This window comes from Harpia harpyja, chromosome 1 (genome assembly GCF_026419915.1).
Source record: "Harpia harpyja isolate bHarHar1 chromosome 1, bHarHar1 primary haplotype, whole genome shotgun sequence".
Lineage (NCBI taxonomy): Eukaryota > Metazoa > Chordata > Aves > Accipitriformes > Accipitridae > Harpia > Harpia harpyja.
In genome coordinates, this window is record NC_068940.1 from 47634472 (window position 1) to 47656021 (window position 21550).

At 41.4% G+C, this 21550-nt stretch overlaps 1 long non-coding RNA gene across 1 annotated transcript; it reads right to left on the reverse strand.

The window, feature by feature from the left end:
• Nucleotides 1-468: 468 nt before the first annotated feature.
• Nucleotides 469-21496, reverse strand: LOC128144070 (uncharacterized). The gene is made up of 4 exons (XR_008235968.1): nucleotides 20049-21496; nucleotides 6902-7012; nucleotides 3603-3772; nucleotides 469-535 (listed from the first exon to the last, which is right to left on the reverse strand). It is a non-coding gene; the product is annotated as an uncharacterized LOC128144070 (long non-coding RNA).
• Between the last annotated feature and the right edge of the window lie 54 nt (nucleotides 21497-21550).

Genomic DNA, 21550 nt, shown 5'->3' on the forward strand with positions numbered 1-21550 from the left:
TGCCCACTGGCCTAGATTCTAACTTCTAACTATTAAAGGTTTGGTAACTGAGCTATTTGAGCATTTCCTATATATGGTGTAGGACATAGACAGAATAGACATGTTTGTCTCCCAGACCTACTACCTGGACTCTTATTCTTCTGCCTTCCCCATCTTCCCAGTAAATAACCATTCAGAAATCACAAAATAGTTACACTGACTAGCTGGGATATTAAACAAACCTGCAGTGCTCTAAGGATCTAATAAATAGTTGCAAGTTGCATCTGTTATTAAACATTTAAAACAAATAATTCCAAATGTCTAGTATTAAGATACAGGATGTGCTTGCTTCTATCTTTCAGCCACTTGCTATCCAGTGCAGAATTACCTCATGTATTTTGTCCAGTGATGAGCATGTACCTACAGGTAGCATAGATGAAGCACAGTTGTAAGAGGAGTGTTTACGACATGCATTTTCTGTGAAAAGCAGGAAAACTAAGCCTTACCTCCATCTTAGATTCAGCTGTGATCGTCTCTACCAAAAGCTGAAGGGACACTAGAAGGCAAAACAGGCATTTTACAAGAGCGCTGCATATGTTACATCTTGGCTGCAAATAAAAAGCTTTAGTTCTGCAGCTGACATTAAAGCCCCTTTATATAACTACTATACTGAATTATAAAAAAACATGAAAGTTCGAACTGGAGGTATCAGAGGACACTTTCCAGTGAATTTGCTCTGATGTAAATCCAGAGTACCTCCAATTAAGTCACGTCAGGATTCTAAGGGTTTACACCAGGATACCATAGGATGCCATTTATGAACATGGCCATAAATTCACACGAAAACACTTGTCGCTCTTGTGATATCATTTTTAAGGTCACAAAACACCAATACAAAAGTTCACTTACAATACTATCCTTTTTTTTCACTCATAAGCATATGTATTTTCAGAACTGAAGCACTCCCTCAGTACCTTTTAAGTTCTAAAATGGCCACAATGAACAACAATCAGCAACACTCACATGCTCTTCCAGCCAAAGGACAATTCAAACATTTTACCCTAAATATCATTTTCCCAATGGCACAACTGTCCCACTAAGTCACTTCTGTCAGGTAAACACAGCAAACAAAGACTATCCTATAGAGCAATGTGTTATGAATAAATATTGTCAACAAACACAGAGTAATTTTAACTGAAATGAAAAATGGAAATTCCCAGGCACTACAAAAATAACTCTCTAGGTAAATCATGGGCGTATGGTCTCTACTGTCAGGGAAGTCACTCTGAAATTACATTCCTCCCTCTTCAGCATGAAATTCTGATTGTACTGAAAATAATGGAAATGCCCTTATTGATTTTACTGAGAGAAGGCTTTCAGCCCTGTTTTCTGAAAGCATTAGTCCAGAAAAGCATTTACTAAGTTACTCCACTCACAGCCTCCCTTTAGAGCTCGCAGACAGGTGGGAAGTGCCTTGCCCTCACTTCACCTGCAGCCCCCCAGGTTTCCATCTGGAGCAGCTGAGCTATTGACAAAAATGAAAATCACAAAATTCAGCCCAGCATTAAAAAAGTGGTCTTGCTTCCAGTGAAATGAGTTGTCTTCTCGTTTCACATGAGATGGTGGGCTAAGGTCAGACCTCTTACCACCTGTATAACCACTCCTGAATTTTTCCAAGTCTTCTCAAACTCTCTGGCCAATTTAAAGCATTAACCTTCCACTAGGCAATGGAAGGCACAGGTTGGACAAACCAATTCAGTATGCATCATGGCATGTCCCCCTGAGAGCTTTATCAGCTGTTTATTAGTGGTTGAGGAGAAGGTTGATAAAAACAGCTGTGCAGAAAGATTAAATATATTTCCCATGCTGACATTCATACTGACTTGGAGTTCACAAAATCCTCATAAAATATTAGCTGTAAAGCAGTATCTATCTAGGCTGGTCTTTAAACATATTACACTTCATTTTGTCAATCAGGACCTTTAATCAGAAATAAAACAAGTAGAAGTAAATGAGAATTTATAGACAAATCCCTTACCTCAAAATTTGCTGCTTTTACAAACATTACACACAGCTACTTCAAGAAAGGTCATGGAAAGAATGAAATTTGGATGAATGGACTGCAGACAGCAGCAGTAAACATTTCTGTTTGCCCTGGTAGCTTAACAGTGTGTGCAAAAGGACCAGAGGAATGCAGGGGAAGATTTTGCATCCTCACTCTCACTACTCTGGAGTGAATGGTGCAAGTTAGGTGCCAGTGAACATCTACTTGCAGACACCTACGTATCAAAGAGTTGTGAAGCAAATGGATAGAAAGGACCTGTAGAAGTTACCTAGGTGAATGCTTCTCACAGTTTTTCACCACTAGCTCATCAGATCTTAGATGGCACCTTTACCGAACGATTTAAAACCTCATAAAGTTAGTGAAATATACAGCCAAATATAAGCAAACAAATGAATAAAAATGACAGTAAAAAAACTAATGCATGAATGATCCCATTTCAGCCCATGTGTTGTTTAGTTATACAAGAAAACAATTATGAGAAAACCAAATAAGATATATCTTTCTTTGCTTAAAGTTTGGCTTGTTCTTCAACTAAAAAAAGCTGAGAAACATTGACATAGACTATTGCTCTGTCCTAAATTTTGTGTATGTTATTCCTCACAGTGTTTGTTTGCTCTGTAACCAAGACTTTCAGGGACGGAAATTACACAACTTCCATGAGCGACACAGGGACCAATCTAGTGGTCAGTTGAGTTGACTGAGTAATCTGTTGGTCAAAATGTGGCCCCTGTGATTCGTTCATCCAGCAATTTCTTAAGAAAATGAAAATAAGAATATAAAAACCATGTATAACCCATGTTCTTTCATTCTTTGCTGGAAAAGAGCACTCATTTTCAGAGAGAATTAAACAAGGAATAATTAAAAACTAAACACAAAAGAATGAAACATTGAAAGTCATTAGATCCTGAAACAGTTTTAATTACCTTACTCAAAACTGCCCTGGAAGTCTATAGAAATGTTGTGGTACTAGGATGTTAAATCAAATACCCAGGACCTAGCATTATACGATACAATGGCATTAGAAGATATTATGATACTAGCCTTTCACATTTGCAGATCCTTCTTTACTCACAAGACCTGAAAGGTGGTTTGACAGTATTATTCTAGTCCCTGTCTACCGGTATTGGAGAAAAACGACTGTTGCAGTTGCAAAGCTGGCCAAGCCTGTTCAGAAAAGGTTTGGCATGGGAGTAGGAGTGATGCTGTACCTCAGGAATTAGGGATCACGTGCTCCTGTTACTAGCACATGAAAATCTGCAGCAAAATGTTACAAAACCTGCCTTCTAGTCTTAAGCACAAGCCAAGGTGTCCCATCTGGTATGCCAGGCCAACACAGGGACCCACGTGCTGTTGTGCAAGAGTTGCCAAGAAGTGCAAATGAAGATGTGGTACATAGGAGGTAGGTGCTGCTGGTGAAAAAGCAATTTGCTATATGGTAATATTATTCCTGTAACAATGCAGTAAAAGTAGCATAAAAGGTCATCTCTGGAAGGCAATATTGTGCTATAAAACCAAATCCCTTACCCTCCAGAGAATACAGCTCATCTTGCCTGGTTACCTGAGAAAGTCCATCACTCTTTTTGCTTAATTGTCAAAATCAGCTATGAAGTTCTTCGTTGTAGGTTTGAATGTCTAGAGGCCAGGAAGAGGCATGATCAGTGGAGATTCCTCCTGGAATTCATTCTTCCTTCCCATCTAACACAGTCCTGGTGCTCTGACTGAAGCAGGCTGTGAAAGATAGATTATATCAGTATAGTTTCAAAATATATGTTTGTTGTGTGCACATGAATATGAATTAATAACACTTTAACGTGTTTCAGCACTACTGAAAGCAAAGATTTGTTACTCAAAGATTCTCTGCACATAGGTAAGGACAAACTCTTATTCTTCCTTTTATATAAAAAAAGAAGATAATTTTCTGTCAGTTTAGCTTACTGGACATGAGATGAAAGATAATCAAATGGCTAGTAATTAAGGATGGTTAAGAGGCAAATTATTAGATATGAAAAACATTTTTTCACATAATCCTCTGAAACACCCTTCAGTGCAAGGCTTCAAGGCTGAACTAAAGGTTGCTCTGCATTCTATGTAACCTTAGTTTGTGAACCTCAATTAACTGAAGAACCTTCTTAAGCAAACAGGTTAATGTGCCCAGATGCTGATTAATTATATTGAAAATTCCCTCAAGCATCAAATCACTTGGTTATCTGAAATTGTTCTTTGGCCACTTTCTGCATACAGGTAATCAAGCATACGATACAGTCCAGATGTCAGCTTGTTATTTTACCTAGTAACTCCAGAAATGAGTACTAAATTGGAAGGAATACTGTGGCACAATTATCTAAAGTTATAGATAAATTGAAAAGAATTTCTATTTTCAAGACCATGCAGCTCCTAATGACCATTTTATATTATCCCTTACTCCTCAGGAGAAATGTCTGGCTATAGAATTATCATGTTAGCCTTGTCACTGTGGGCTAATTAGATGCTAAGCATAATGGCTCAAAAAGGAAAAAGCCTTCTTCCAACATTAATTCTTAAGAGGATCATTTGAAGAATTTGTGCAGCAAACTGTTCTTGTGCACAGTGCTCAGAGGAAACCAGAGAAACACCAGCATTACAGATAATTTCCACTCAGCAAGACAGCCGAGCACTCTGAAAATCACAATTCTGCCAAATCTCGGTCTGCAATGGTCACACATGTCTTTTAGAGAAACACCTGTATCAAACAGCAATGCCCAGAGACCATGACCATTTTGCTGACTTAGCTGAGAAAAGCAATCCTGCCTGCCCCAGGAGATGCTGGTGTGGAGACACTTCCCTGCCTGCTGTTCTGAAGAGCAACTACAAATTCTTTCCCTTAGCTATTGCTTAGGGTTTTTTTCTGTCAGAATTATGTTATTTGTATACAAACGCTGGTACAGTAAAAAACTTTTAACCAGGACATCTCCATGGATGCTAATTTAGTGCAATTATACTTAATGACTGTGAAACTGCTTAACAGGGATATATTCATTTAGTGACACAGGGAGTGAAGTATTAGCAAGCTCTTAAATCAGTATGAAATGCCAAACTTCACTTCCATCACAAACAGAGATTCTAGTAATAATAAGGAAATAAATGCCAAAGAAAAATGAAATGCTGTGAATAATCTCCTTATTGCTGTAGTTTTACTTTGGTGGGTACTTTATGTCATGGCAAGTCTTTTCAGAAGCATTTTTGTCTCTCTTTATAAGGATAGCTGTTTAATTGAGTTGGCTGTCTACCGGTTCAGAAGATTCTACTGAATTAACATTCAGTTTTGCTTAGCTTTAGCTAATCAGATGTGCAGGTGTGGTGTTCCTGCAGTTCTTTCAGTTAGAAAAACAAAGCTTATATGTTGAAGACTATAGGTTAGAGCAATGAAGAAGATATGTTGCAGATATTATACATTCCTTAGTGTACCAGACTGCTTTTCTTCCTTTTAAATTTTATATCACTGTTACAAATCACTATTGGAAGAAATCTATGTTTTGTTTACATTAAATTATTATATAGGTATAGACTGGATGTTTAGATTAAGAAAAAGAAAATAAGAAACTAAGAAAAGAAGTCCACAATAAATAAGGGAAAAGTGTCTAAATCATTATTAAAATTGCTTAGCAGCTAGGATGGCTGTTTTTTCCAGCAATACACCACCAATCCAAATCACTCTAGAAATAAAGGCACAAACCCAATTTCCATTTATCCCTGCAGGTTATCTTCATGCCACAAAAACAGAGGAAGAGATGTCTACTGGACAAAAAAAGAAGGTGGTGGTGGGGAGAATAATAAATTACTTCTAGAAAGGAATTAATGAACAGTTAATGAGTAGCTTTATTTTCAGCAGCCCACATGTAATTTCAAGACCTAAAGCCAAACCTGGCTGTTCCTGTGAAGATTTTTAGGGTGTGCAAGAACAGGATGGTTCTCATCTTTCTTGAAACACCTACACCTGCCCCGCGGCGCTCAGGACCCTGGCTTTTGTACTGAAAGTGTGAAGCAAGAGGGTTTCTACTGCTATGGCCAAAGATGAAGTGGATATAGTGCAATAAAACCCTATACCAGCTACTAGAAAGAAAACTAACTCTATCCCAGCCGAAACTAGGACACTGTGTCATTGTCCCCCACTTCCAGGCCTGCCTCCCCATGCTCACTACAGCTCCAAGAAAAAGGCATGAGGTCTGTGCCTGAACACAAACCCTTTCCTGCCAAGTTTTCTCCCTGCCTCTGTATTCCCCACTTCTCTGTTCTCAAAGCAGGGGGCTGTGCTGCACTCTGCTCTGCATACTCTTGGCCAGCCTAGGAGAACAAATAACAAAATAGAACCCATTAATAGGGTTTTTATGCAGAAGAAAATAATTACTAGCAAAGTTTCTAATTTGTGAAGGTATATTTCAGACAATGAAAAAGACTGGGAGAAAGGGGTATATCATCAAGATTTTGTTTTGTGCTTCTTGAACCTCAGAGTTCTTTTCTTCTTTCATGGTACATTTTTTGTTTTCCTCTTTTTGGCCACTAAACTCCTCCAGTGAGGATATGGAATTTCCTTCCTATACATGGTCATCCTATCTTTTGGAATTTTTTGGAGTAAACATGCAGGCCCAGCTCTGCATCACGCAGTGAGGCTCTTAAGGTACCACTGCCTTCATCAGATAATGTCCTGTTATTGTTGGTTACATAATAGAAATAATTTTTTGAAGCATGTCAAGGCTAGAAAGTAACCAGCTTTAGCTAGAAAGACAGATTTCTGTGCATTACTGCCTTCAGAGAAGTAGTAAGATTATTTTGTACTCAAGCTTTCCAGTCGCTTAGGAGTTGGCTGTATGCTCTTCACACCTGACCTTTTCATCTTTCTTCCCTTGTTTTGTCATGGCTTCTTTTAGGACTCATGTTGAGCCAGACCACACCTGAGAAGAAATTTACACTTTGGCACATCAGCTCCAGCAGCTGTAAAAGTGTAACAGCACTGATGGAAATTTCTTACTTTCTAAAGTACACAGCAAACTGTACGCATTACTTGAGTAAAAAAGATTCCAGCACTCCTGTAGTGATAGGACAAGGGGCAATGGTTTTAAACTGAAAGAGGGAAGATTTAGACTGGATATAAGATAAACATTTTTTATGACGAGGGTGGTGAGACACTGGAACAGGTTGCCCAGAGAAGTTGTGGATGCCCCATCATTGGAAGTGTTCAAGACCAGGTTGGACGGCGCTTTGAGCAACCTGATCCTAGTGAAAGATGTCCTTGCCCATGGCAGAGGGTTGGACTAGATGATCTTTAAAGGTCCATTCCAACCCAAACCATTTTGTGATTCCATGGGTCTTGTTACTCAAATCATATTTCAGAATACTTACAGTATGGAAACACCCCAAAGAAATAGAAAAGCATGGCCTTCCTGTCTAATACAAAATTATGGACACTTTCTAGTAAAATAGGAAGGTATATGTACAAAAGATCAGCATGGAATCTTAATATAAACTATGTAGGATCTCCTGAATATTTTCTTCAGCTGAGTTTCTGAACTCCCTGCCAAGCTGTTAATAATGTAAAGAATCTCAAATGATGAACACAGTTCATGTTTGCAGAAAGAAAAGGTGAGTTATTATTTACAAGAAGATCTAGCAAATAAGTACTAGATGTCAACTCATGGATAGTTTTGTCCATACTGACAGGTTGCTGAGGGTATATACACCAGTTTTCTTCAATTTATCCTGGTTTGATTTCATTCATAATTGACAACTGCATTTGCCTTTTTATATTTGCAATAAAATACGGTGCAAACAAAATTTGGGAGTATACTTGCAGAAAACCTTGTATCAACACTGACTAGCTGCCAGATTTTGGAATCAATTTGCTGATTAGTTTGAGAGTGATTAATGTGAGTGCTTAATTTGAATTCCTGATTTAAAAACATTTATAGAAAGAGAACTGACAGCATAAATAGCACTTCAAAGTGCTACAACTGTTCCTCCCATGAGCTATGCTTTTGTAAAGTGTGTGGGTAAGTTTTTGCTCAGGTACAACATGCCATAAGGTGATGATGTTCAGAAGCCAAATTTTTCAGCCCTTCTTGCAATAAGAAATGATAATTGTTAACAGGTTTTCTGAGGAAAAAGTGAAAGAAAAACCATTTTTTTTCAACTGAGAGGCACACCAAGAGATGGCTGAATAGGGACTGATGGTTAAATTTTTGATGTACCCACACTTGGAATTTCAGCGTGCTGTATGTACACTACTTCTAGTCAGGACATGACAAGTAAAATTGCATTTTGGGTTCGGATAATAAAAGAAGTCCCTGTAAAGAGTCCAACAGTTTGCTAGTGCAAGTGTTAACTAGACTTAAAGCTTCTCCCAGCACTGTCATGTCAGACCTGGCGCTCTCCCTCTCTGTATACCTCTGCCCAATACACATGGGAAGCCTGTAGTCCATGGCCTTCCAGGCTGATCTGCTGTCCCGACTCTTTGTAGTTCTCCAGGAGCAGTGCAGGAGGGAAAAGAAGGCGTTCTTGACACTAGGCCTTGTTTTGAAAGACATTATGAAAAAAAAGAAGTCACAGCATTAAAAAAAGCTCTCTTGCATAGATTATGAAGGAAACAACCCTAGGAGATCAAATAAAGTCAATTATTTCTTTTTATTAGGACACAGCTGCATGGTCCCCCTTGAACAGACTGAATACATATCCTCTTGCATCTTTGAACTCTTGCCATGGGATACTGTCTTCCAGTCCTTCTAAGGCACTTCCTTTCTCAAAGTCGAAATCACAGCAGCATTTTAATTGATAAAATAAATTACTGGAAGCTCTCATGTCTTAATTTATGTACATATACAATCATTGTTTAGCTGATCCTTTCATCTGTTTAAATCTGCCTGGCTGGCATGCTGGAAGCAGCCAGTTTTTAATGGAAAATGACAAATGCCCAACTTCATTACAGTTTTTTTCCATTCTCCAGCTCCTTTGGGAAAGATTTATAAGTTAAATCCAACATGCATTTAACACTGCCCACTAAGATCCAACACACTGTGTTGCCCAGGCAGATTTCCCAGATATTTGGAAGGTACACAGTTCAGAACTGATGTTCTCCTTGGCCAATTTATTTTTGTGAAGTACTTTTGCAGCCAGTAGCAAATTCCATTCTACTTCTTATGGGCATATGCAACATGAATAACAGTAAAAATTTGTTGTGCTGCTCTGGCTATACCTTTCTAGGTAAGAAAAGAAAATTGCCCCTTTTTCCTATTCAGTACTTCAGGCTGCCAATGAAAGTGAAAAGTTGCAGTAACCACCCATCACGATTTAGAATAGATTTTCATTGTTTTACAGAAGTCAGGCAACACAGAGCTGACCTAAAGTGGTCAACAATGACCTGGATTATATTCAAATTAACAACTGAAGGGAGAAATCCTCCAGACCTCATCATTAGTCCCTCCGAAGCAGCTCCACCTTGATTTGGAGTGAATTGAACCCTATGGAGCTGGTATGTAGAATTAGGGAGAATGAATTCTGGCCCTTTATTGCCTTCTGCCAAGGTGTCGTGGTTTAACCCCAGCCAGCAACTAAACACCACGCAGCCGCTCACTCACTCCCCCCCACCCAGTGGGATGGGGGAGAAAATCGGGAAAAGAAGCAAAACCCGTGGGTTGAGATAAGAACGGTTTAATGGAACAGAAAAGAAGAAACTAATAATGATAATGATAACACTAGTAAAATGACAACAGCAATAATGAAAGGATTGGAATGTACAAATGATGCACAGTGCAATTGCTCACCACCCGCCGACCGACACCCAGCCAGTCCCCGAGCGGCGAATCCCTGCCCCCCCACCTCCCCATTCCTATACTGGATGGGACGTCACATGGTATGGAATACACCGTTGGCCAGTTTGGGTCAGGTGCCCTGGCTGTGTTTTGTGCCAACTTCTTGTGCCTCTCCAGCTTTCTCACTGGCTGGGCATGAGAAGCTGAAAAATCCTTGACATTAGTCTAAACACTACTGAGCAACAACTGAAAACATCAGTGTTATCAACATTCCTTGCTCTGAACTCAAAACATAGCACTGTACCAGCTACTAGGAAGACAGTTAACTCTATCCCAGCTGAAACCAGGACACAAGGGAAAAAAATTTATTATAATGTTAATACTTGACTAGTGGGCACATACAATAGCATAATTTTGCTGGGCTTATTCACTGTTCTTCAAAAACACAAAAAGCACAAGTTCTTGTTCCTTAAAAAAAGGGAAAAAAAAGAAATTGCTTTGCAAAAACTTTTTCTTCATCTTTTGAAATAAGCTCATGGCAATCTGTTTTCATTTAAACAGTCAGGGATCTGGCTTGGGTCCTGGAATAGACTCTGGTTCCTTATAAAACAGGGAAATAGCTCCTAAATACATTGAGCTGCTTTTTGGAATTTATGAAGCAGAACACAAATCTACGAGCTGGCAACACTTAATGGTAATGAGGCAATTCTTACATGAGAGAGTTCATTACAGGATCAGCTCATGATGTTTTCCAGCAGCTGGAAAATGGAATCTTTTGCAGTCTGGGAATGAAAAATCTTGCTTTAAAATTATCTTGTGTATACCCCAATACACAATTAGTTTAAAATGGAAGCATAGCAGAATTCATCCTCCTGCTTCTAATGCAATGGCCTTTTTACTGAAGGAAGAAAATATGTTTTCCTCGTACAGTGCTGCTGTGCCAGCTGAGCTGCAGCACATGGGGGAGACTGGGCCCTGCCTGTGCTTTGGTCCTCTGGAAATGTTTTGAGATGGTCAACCCTGCTCTTGCATGAGGCAGAAGCTGTCCTTTTATTCAAAGAGCACAAGGACAAGGATTGTGCCTGGCTCCGTGGTGCAAATAAGAGGCATTTCCTTACAAAGGCACATTTCTTAATTATCTGCCATAACTCCCCAAGTGGTCCTTCCTACTGTATTTTTGGCATCAGCTGGCTTCGCAGCAAAAGAATGGCCCAAGACGAACTTGAAGTCTCTTTCCAGTGTCATAGCTGGAGGGAGTTTGCCAGCACTGAGCCATGTAGATGCAATGCCTATCCCCCAGCTCACCCTCACTATTCTTCCACTACTCAGACTTTTACCAGGTTGAGTTGCAATATGCTGTTTTTCAAAGTGACTGAAATGGTTGGTCAGTGGATGCTACTACATTAGAAAACCCAGTTGTTTAGCTTCTCATGTTGGATGGTCTGCAGCATGCGTGCTGAGAGATTCTCTAAATGATCCAGGGCTGCAAACACAATCACTCCAAAACGTGCAAGTCCCACGGGAAATATTTCCCCTCTAGGTTGCTCCCTGCTGCTCTTCAAACTATTATTTTCCAAAGATGCTGAGAGGATTATTTCACTTCACTTGCTACCCGAATACTGTCCCCAAGTTTAAAAGAGGCATAAATCAGTTGAAAGCAACAGAAGGACAACAAAACATCCCACTCAGCCTTTTTAAAGGTTGCAGAAGCCCCAAGGACACCTAGAATTGAACCTCTGTGGAGGTATCTGGTCACACCAAGTCAGCTGCAGTTTCTCACCAGTTACTGAGCTCGCTCCCACAATCGATGCTGGTGTAGAAGGCGATGGTGGAGACCAGTCGATGCTGATGTAGAAGAGGATGGTAGAGACAAAGGACAAAAGCTGATTCCCCCTATTAAGTTGAGAACTCAGTTCCCCAGCCAGCTGAGGGAGCTGGCTGTCATCACTATTTCCCTCCTCTCCAGTTAGGCATTATGCAAGGCTCAAACATGCCTTACGAGTGAGGCCGCAGAAGACACAGCTGGAGAATCAGGATGGGTGTGGGGAGAGAACGGAGATGAACTGTAAGCCATGGATTTTTAAAAGAAGGGCTTCTATAAGAAGGAGCTGTGCATACTTTCTTGCGGAGGCTTGCAAACCTTACATTAGCAGCCTTACTGAAGTCAACAGATAGGCAGGCTGGGCACAAACAGCAATGTGAGTCAATGCCAGCAGTTATCACCATACTCTTATTTGTTGTCTCAGAAAAATGAATTACAAAGAACTACATAAGTTAGGTAATAAGCAGTATTTTTTTAAAAGAGATGGATTGCGGGGCAGAATTCAAAGAAGCTTGAAAACTCTTGACTGGAAAGAGTGTTGAAGAATCACAAAGTGAGATGTTAAGACTGCTGAACCAAGATATTTTTTTTTTGTTTCAGACAGAAGATGTAAAAGAAAAAAAAAACAACGCGCACACAAAAAGTTGGCAGGAAAAGAAACAGGTATCCCAGCCACAAAGAAGGCTAAACCATGAGCTAGAAACAGATTGCTGAAGGAAGATACCCAAGTAAGTCAGTGTCGTGGTTTAACCCATCCAGCAACTAAGCACCACGCAGCCACTCACTCACTTCCCCCCACCCAGTGGGATGGGGGAGAGAATCAGGAAAAGAAGTAAAACTCGTGGGTTGAGATAAGAACGGTTTAATAGAACAGAAAAGAAGAAACTAATAATGATAATGATAACACTAATAAAATGACAACAGTAATAATAAAAGGATTGGAATGTACAAATGATGTGCAGTGCAATTGCTCACCACCAGCTGATCGACACCCAGCTAGTCCCCGAGTGGTGATCCCCCGCCCCCACTCCCCCCAGTTTGTACACTAGATGTGGCGTCACATGGTATGGAACACCCCGTTGGCCAGTTTGGGTCAGCTGCCCTGGCTCTGTCCTGTGCCAACTTCTTGTGCCCCTCCAGCTGGGCATGAGAAGCTGAAAAAATCCTTGACTTTAGTCTAAACACTACTTATCAACAACTGAAAACATCAGCGTTATCAACATTCTTCACATACTGAACTCAAAACATAGCACTGTACCAGCTACCAGGAAGACAATTAACTCTATCCCAGCTGAAACCAGGACAGTCAGCCAAGCATTTATTCTGATTTATACCAATGCTTGGCCCAAAGCCCCAAACACTAAAATATACTAGACGAAAAGTAAAAGTATGAATCAAAATGCAACGTCAGCTTCAGATTAATTTTATAGCAACTTAAAATTATTGTTGTCCTTTAAAAAGCAACCACTAATGGTTTGAATTTCAGAGACAAGTAAAATAAGGAACAGTAAGCTCTGAATGGGACATGACAGAGAGAGACAGAGAGAAAATATCCTCTCGCAAACCAACACCAGTAGCTTTCATGGTGTTTTCTCTTATTGAGATGAAAAGGCTGCAATTCTTGGCCTACAGCTCAACCAGGATGTACAGATTTGCACCAAGTTTCTGACTGAAATTTTGCCTCTCTCTACAAGAATTCAAACTAGCTGGTAGCAGCAATTTCTGTCCTGAAATCCGATCTATAGCTCTAAGAGACTATCATGTTGTCATGGCTGAGTGAGACAAAAAAGAATTTCAATGGTGTTTGCAAATAGAGTGATATGGCTGAAAGCCTGGGTATGCTCTTCTATGCTGGAGAAGATATAATTTAACACACTTGGACCCAATTTTACCCTCATTACAGGCAACTGAGAACTTCCCAGTGAAGTTGGTGGGCAGAAATTAGACCTCTTACTGTGAGCTGACAGACAAATAATAATACATAGGAGAATGTAATTTACCCCGCATGTTAAAAAAGTGATTTTTTTTAATAGCTCTATAATATCAGGGATTCTTTAAAAATATAGGACTGGCATATTAAGATGCAGTAAATGACAATGCATCGAAACAAAAAAAGCCAAGAGCTCAGAAAAGTTGCAAAATCTTTTGGTGAACACCCTCCCACTCCTGGATGCATTAGAGGTGCTTTTCTTGAAGCAGTGGAGCTCTATTGAGCAAAGGAGAAAACCCTGAAAATGGGGGGAAAGGAAGCAGGAGAAGGAAGTTCTCCAAAGGTGAATCTGCTATTATTTTTAAGACCCCTTTGCTATTGCCAGCTTAATTGTAACTGGATTTGCTAGAGAGGATTCTGCTGAGCGTTGTAGCACTCAGCCTTGCTTTTTCTTATGCTCTTGCTGTACCCAGACATGGCAGCGATGTTGCAACCCTGAAGTACATGCTCATAAAAGCAAAACCCACAGGGAAGCCCGGTGAGTTTCTTTCCATGTGTTTTGTGTGCAAGGAGTGAAACCGTGATTAATTACCTGCCTCCAGCCACTCCTTAAAAGCTGAAGAGCTTTTCTTTGTATTTGCATGGCTACAGTAGCCATGGCAGCTGCTCATTTATTAGTTGCAGCGTACATTAAAGCAGGCTGGGTAACTACATTGTGTTGAAGGTGAAGATGCGTGCAAATTTCTACTAAAAAAAAAAGAAAACAATCTGTTTACTGAGAGAAGATAATGGCAATGCTAATCAAAATCAGAAACTGCCTTGTATTTTGCCATAAAGCAAGAATGACTAACAAGTTAATATTGCACTGATGTACATAATTATGCATCTGATATGTCTAACTATCCCAGGCACCTGATAGTAGATCATTCCCTAAAGATGGGCCTGAATCAACCATTTTCCTTTCAAATCTGAATAATCAAAATCTTTGACAATATTAGATGTTGTATTCAGACCAGGATTTAGAGCTAAACATAATCACCGACTCCAGTGAGACGGAAGACTCTAGGAGTGGATTTCCCTGATATCTTAGTGTTTCAGTGAGGAAGGGTAAGAGTGGAGGAGAAAGGGCACCATTTGATATCACAGTATAAATATTACTGCTTCTGTCTCTGCCAGGAAGTTATCATTGAAAGAATAAGATGCAACTGTTTTTAATACTGTATGTCCACATGAGGAGATAATGAAGAGCAGCAATTCTGTTCTCGCTCCTTTCTCATGGGACAAACCCAGTATCATAGTGGTTGCTCCCACACATGGGTCTGGAGGGCAATTGTCATACTCAGTTATGGGACTGGCCGTAACTATTTCACTGCCCTCTTCCCTGACATTCCGATAATTAACACCACTGGCCAACCAGATCTTCCCAGCCCTGCATCACCTCCCCAGATGTTGACATTCCAATCTCCTGCCAGCTGGCTGCCAGGCAAGTGTAAGAGACTGAATTGTTATCTTGAACCATTTGCCTCAAAGATTGTTAGGTGTGAGGGACTGGGCTGTCATCTCAAGGAACTGTGAACTGCTTATCTTGAGCCCTTTGTCTCTAAGATGGCCTGTTTAAGCAGGACACTCCTCTGTCCATAAGGAGGATTACCAGGCCATTGAGGCATCCAGGGGAGGAAACGGGCTGGAGCTGATCTGGTGTCGATCATGTGAAGGTCGTGTGATAGACGAAACCTGCAGCGCTTGACATCATCGAAATATGCCCTATAAAAACCCGTAGAGACAAGCTGTGGCAGCCTTTTTCACCACCAAAGAATTGAAGATTGAGGACCAACGGGACGCCGCTGGATCCGTGGTGGTGACCATCCTTGCAACTCCCACCACCGACTGCTTGCCTGAGGACCAAAGGGACGCTGCTGGATCCGTGGTGGTGACTATCCTAGCAATCCTATCCCGACTGCTTGCTTAATTTCTACCTTTTCTTCCATTCTATCCTATCATCACCACCATTTTCCACTTTTGATACTTTTGATAATAAAAGCTCTTTTGACTATACGGCATTTGACCTCGTTTGTGTCTTAATCTCGCTCGTGGGATCATATCGAAACCTTCCCTGACATTGGATCAGGACAGCAAGCTGACTCTGCTTAACAACTGGGCTATCTCAGTAGGCTTTCTCCAAACTGTGCCCATTCTCAAAGAGCTCACACTCGTATCATCATCTCCCTTGCAAGGGGGGAACCACTTTTAATTTGATCCAGATTTCACAGCAGCCAGGACCTGCTTGCTGTTCTTTGCTTGGAAATTTTATGTTGAACCCCAGTTCTGTGATATCTTTTGCCTCTAAAATTCCAGCAAAGGCGAGTTTAATAAGCACATGCATTTAGAACATAATACTCAGCCTTTTGTCAGTAGATGCTTGAACAGTCCCCTCTATCTCTTGGTGAAATTATTTCCTGCTGAGACAAGAACAAGTGGGGTATGGGAAGCCAAAGCCCTGGAAATAGTGAGTTACAATTGTTTTCGGAAGGCCTCCCCTTTCCATAAAATCTGCCTATAGAAACAGACTTCCAAAATGTGCTAGCTAGTCTGCTAGTCCTTCCCAAATTCTAATCATCATACAAAATACGATTCCAGCAGATCTGCTTGTTTGGAAATACTTAACATTTCAGAGAGGTCATCGCTAGACGGGAGCGCCGGAGCCCCGGGGACCCCGGAAACGTCTCCTCGCCCTGCGAGTGCAGCGCGGAGGGGGGGCGCGGAGGGAGGGGATCCGGCGGGGGAGCGCGGAGGGGCAGCGCTGCAGCGCTGCCGCCCGGCCGCCACGCCTGCGCCGGGCTTAACGCCGGGGCTCTGTTCCCTCCGAGGCTGAACCTGCAGCTGCAAAGATAAGCTCATTTAGCGGAGGGCTGGTATTTTTATTGAAGAACACGTTAAATACGTATTCAAGGAGGCGCTGCCCGAGAGCACCGTTTTGGTTTTGTACCCAGGATTTCTAAGGATGACTAAATAGTCATACTCCTTAAAAAAAAAAAAAAAGAGAGAGAGAGGTGTTTGGCTGGCATTGGGGCTGACTTAGGCCAAGAAAAGATGGCCATTAGCTGACTTGTGGCTAATACAGATGAGCCATTTCTGAGTCTCGAATGTAGGAAGGGGGAAAATTACACAGGTCAGTCCTTGAGATTAAAGAGTTACTAAACTTTCATGTGAAGCTCAAAATGGGCTGAAATTTCTCCCCGCTGTAAGCCAAAAGGCAAAACATTTTTCCTTCTCTACTCTTGCTGCAAGGGGGTGGTTGGTAAGCACTATCAACAGCTTACAGGTATGTTTAGGGTACAATAAACCTTGGTTTTACAATTTCCCACTTTCTCTTTTCAATCCCCAAAGTTAAAACTAGCCGCAGAGGAAAACTGCACTAGTATAACCTAATAGCAGGAATGTATGCTAGTACAATTTAACTTACCATGTGGCTTGTAGAGAGTTATATCAGAAATATTATACTTGGCCTGAATGAAACATTAGCAGAAAAGTGCGTATGAAAAGTATCGCACACGTCTTGATGCTTCCAAGTACATGGTGTGGGAGTGCAAGGGAATGACATCTATAACATGATGTGTTAGTGACTGAAATCAATTTTGTTTAAAATAAATATCACTTTCCCCTTCCATATGGTCTCTCACAGAGTTTTGTGAAATTAATTTTGTACAGGCTGCTTTGGTAGAAGCATCCAGGAGCAAGTGATTCTCATTCCAAAATGATTAGCACATGACTAGGGAACAAATCTGTAAGTACGTCAGTCTGGAGACTAAACTTCAGGCAATTCTCCTGCTTTAGGTGCTTTTAAAGAAAGTATTCTATAAACCATTTCTCTCACCCATTTGAGTCCCTGGGATCACTGCCATGTCACATGCGGTGAAGTTGTGCTAAGTCAGCAGGACAGACTGTCAGAAGATTTGATGGAGCAGAATGGTGCTGCAGAAGGTTTTAAAATGTTTACATGTACTAAGCAGGAGTGAGATGCACAAATCTTGAATCCCTTTACAAATTAGTAATGAAAAAAGTGCCACTCAGTTAAAGTCAACTGATATATTAATAAACCTTTTTAAAAGCAAAAAATTATCCAAAACACTGACATGAAGAATCATGTAAATGAAAAATAAACCTTTTTAAAAGCAAAAAATTATCAAAAACACTGACATGAAGAATCATTTAAATGCAAACCTCCCAAGCCCTTAAAACATACAAATCTGAGAGTTTCAAAAGGTTTGTTCTTATTCCAAGATGCTTTAGAGTGGAGATTCATTAAATCTATTTTTTTCTTCCAAAGTAGTTTTGGTTTCATACAACATAAATACCTCCATAAGCCCTAGAATTAGTGAATTGGGTTTTCCTACAGAGTTGTCTCTCCTGGTTGACCAACATTGGTGTGCAACAAGAACTCACACTTCCTTGAAGTTCTTCCCACAGCTGAGATGTGGAAAAGATCTGTCTCCTCCGAGGATTCTCTGTCAGCAAAAACCTGGGAAGTCATAGCAGGTGCCCAGCCAGGACACCTAGAGGGGGTTTTTTTGCCTTCCCTCCACCCCATTTTAAGAAATTTGATTTTAGAAACTGCATCTCTCTGTCAACTTTGGCAGAAATCAGCTAGTAGGTTCAAGAGTTGGAAGGGACTTCTACGCTAGCACCCCAAAGCACAAACAATCTGCCTGAGCTTGATTAATTTAAGCCTTTTATCTACAGGAGAGTAGGCTAATAAGCGTTGCATTAAGCATTCTCGGTCAGTTCTATGCTCCACAACAACAAAGATTTTAAGTTTGCCAAAAAACAGCCCCAGTAGTTTTTTCAGTATCTTTTCCTTCATTGGTTAATCTTGCACTAGCACTTTTTGTAGTTCACACAGATAATTCTTCCCACCATTACAGACAACCTGCTATTTTTAAACAATGTGCATGTTGACCCCTACCCACTCATTTCTAAGCATGGGGTAAATTCTTGGTACTGGGGCAGGACTGTTAGAGGTCCATAGAACACAGCACTGAGCACAATGAATTTCCAGGATATTTCCAATCCTCATCCATGATTTAAATGAGATTACTGGTACCATAATGTTTTTGCTTTTCTTTATCTAAGCTCAGCTCCATAGAAGCAGCAGAGTTCTGACATTTTCAATACACGATGAAAGGCAAAACAGTTTGCACATGTACCCATGGATGTTTCCTTTAGAAGGGAACCAGATTTAGGCAACAGGGAAAAAAGATGGCGATGTATCTGGCAGCTTATTTCATTTCCATTAACTTCGGCAGCGTCAACAGCCACCGCTAAGTGTCTCTTTTTACTTCTTGTATACATCTGAACAAATGCAGACCAAAGATGCAACAATGAAATGGTAGGTTTTCCCTTCTATTAGTGTTCGATTTGGAGGAGCAACTAAACAGTATATAACTTAGGAAGGGGAGGAATGGTAGGAGCAGAGTGCATACACAAGTTGCTCTTTTTCTGTTTTATTGTTCTGAAGCCACAAATGCACCCTCTCCATTTGTTGCAGCCAGTTTAGCTTAACTAGAATTAACTCCAATTACCATGCATGAAAATGTGCCACTATTTTTGTCTCAGCACCTCTGCCCACTCATGCTGTATTCCTGGCAGTACTGCAGAGGCTCTCACCCTAAGACAAGTGGCTGAAAAACTGTCTTGAACTGTGACTTTAGGCCAGCATGACCGTGTGCACAGACAGGAATATGTCTTAGCTAGGGGACAGTAACTAATGGCTTAGCTGGGAGCAAAGGATGCCTATGGGAGTTCCAGAAAGCCTTCAGTATTAAAAAGCCTTACCCTCTTACTTTTGAAAACTGAATTTACCTCATATAAGCAAAGGGAGGAGAGCACAGCTAAGCCACAGGGGCTGACAGATGCTCCTCTCCAGCCAAGTCTGGAGCTTGACTACGTGGTCTCTGGTGTCCCTTCACAACTAAGATGGGTGCTTATTCACAGGGGAAGCATAAGCACTCATGCACTCTGTTTTGGAAGGTGTAAGCTCTTATATTGTTAGCAGTAATGTGCTTCCTGTTCAAAAAGCATGAGAGGCGCATCACCAGCATGGGCTGGCCACCTTCTGACCAAACCCTGACAGTTTTAAATCCCTAACTAGGGGCTGCCGTAGCTACAGTCATAGTTCAATAATTTGAGCAGGAAGTAAGTCGCAGCACAAATACAGGTTCTGTTCTTCATTGAACACACAGCCAGAGCGTAATTAGTATCACTTCCATGGGACTTATGCTTGCTAGACAGCCCCAGATACTTTCTTCTGCACTTGTACATTTGATTCCTTGAAATAGACTCCATGCATTTGAGTCAACTGAGAAAATCTTTGTGCTTTAAATCCAATAACTTTTTCCATTAGAGAGTGCAACCCCTATATAATTGTTTTGCAGACAAGCCAATGGAGATTTTCTGATTACCCACTTACTGACTTACAAGAAAATGTCCAACTTCCCAGTAGCCCAAACAAGAGACTTTCAGCAGCCACTCAGTTTTCTCCCCACGCAGCTACCTCTACCCATGTTAGGCTCTAAAAGGAGGGGATGAAGTTTAAGGTGATTAGGAGTGATCAGAACAAGGTACCAGGAGCTTACTGTCTGTTTCAATGTAAAAAAGGGAGCCCAGGAGTCCTGACTTCACACTCCCTTTTCTACCCGCTATGAGAGGAGCTAAACAGTGGCGGTCAAGAGCGTCAGTGTTACAGCATGAAGCCGACCTGCCAAGCCTCAAGCAGAGCAGAAAATTGACTCAATTTTCCTTCTCTTCCAGATTCCTTTTGGCAGCCACGCTCCAGGCAGAGGGGTTGTGAGTGGAACAGTTATGTGCAGATCGTGGCATCACAAGGGGGGGAAAAAAAGGGCACAACAGCAAGCTATGACGCTAGAAGGAACCATGCCTAGGCACCGATCTAGTGCCTATAGGTTTCCTACTTCTCACTCTCCTCACCCTAGTCCTAGCCCTAACTGTAACCCTAGGCCTGGGCTAAGATTTCTGCCCTGAGACATGCTGAACCTCCAGGTTTTGATTGCTGGTGCGAGAGTCCTGCTGGCAGGAAGCCCTCACCAGCACAACCCAAACCACTTTGGAGGCAACGTGATTACGTGACCTCTTGCATGGCTGGTGGAAATGATACATTTGGGTAAGTTTCCATCATATAGGCACTGATGCAGGGGACCTGAATGTCACTCCTCTAGTAACATGAGCGTTACAGGTAGCAAGGGAACAACATGGCAAATGCAAAAAAACAAAGGGAAGCAAGAGCGAACTCAGCCCTAGGCTTCTCCTGGCTCTCAAGCACTTTCACATCAAAGAGTATGAAAGGCTCCTTTTTATTTCACTCCGAGTTTGCTATGAAAGGCCTTTTTCTCATCTCTCACGTACATGAAACGCTGTCAGGACAGACCTAGTAGTGAAGTCATCAAAAAAACCCTTCTCCCCACAGGCATCTAATGCCAAGCATGGTAGCTATTCTCCTGTTTGCTTGGCCGAGAGAAGGTCCTGACTGATGCACCTAAGGCCGGTTCTACCAACACGCCCGATCTCCTCCCCCGTACTTTCATCATCCACACAACTTACGCTGCATCAGTACCAAGCTCACAGGAACAGATCTGCTGTACCCCCCTCAGCTCTTCCTTGACATCGCTGAACAAAGAGACAAAAATAACACAAAGACCGCCTGAACACATCATCGTTGCTGCTACCGTCGTATCCTCTCCCCATTACAAAGCATAAACCAAGAAGAAACCCTTCCAGGGAATATAACTAGGAAAAAAAAGTTCATCAGACGAAAACCAGCCCAGATCACAGTAAAAGCCGGAAATTATGTCACTGAGGCAGGTAGTAATGCAAACCTCTTTTCCTTGAAGGCTGTGGCGGACAGCCCAGCAGCCTTGCAGGTCACACAGTCAGCCGACGGCCGCTCCCACAGCAGCGCGGGC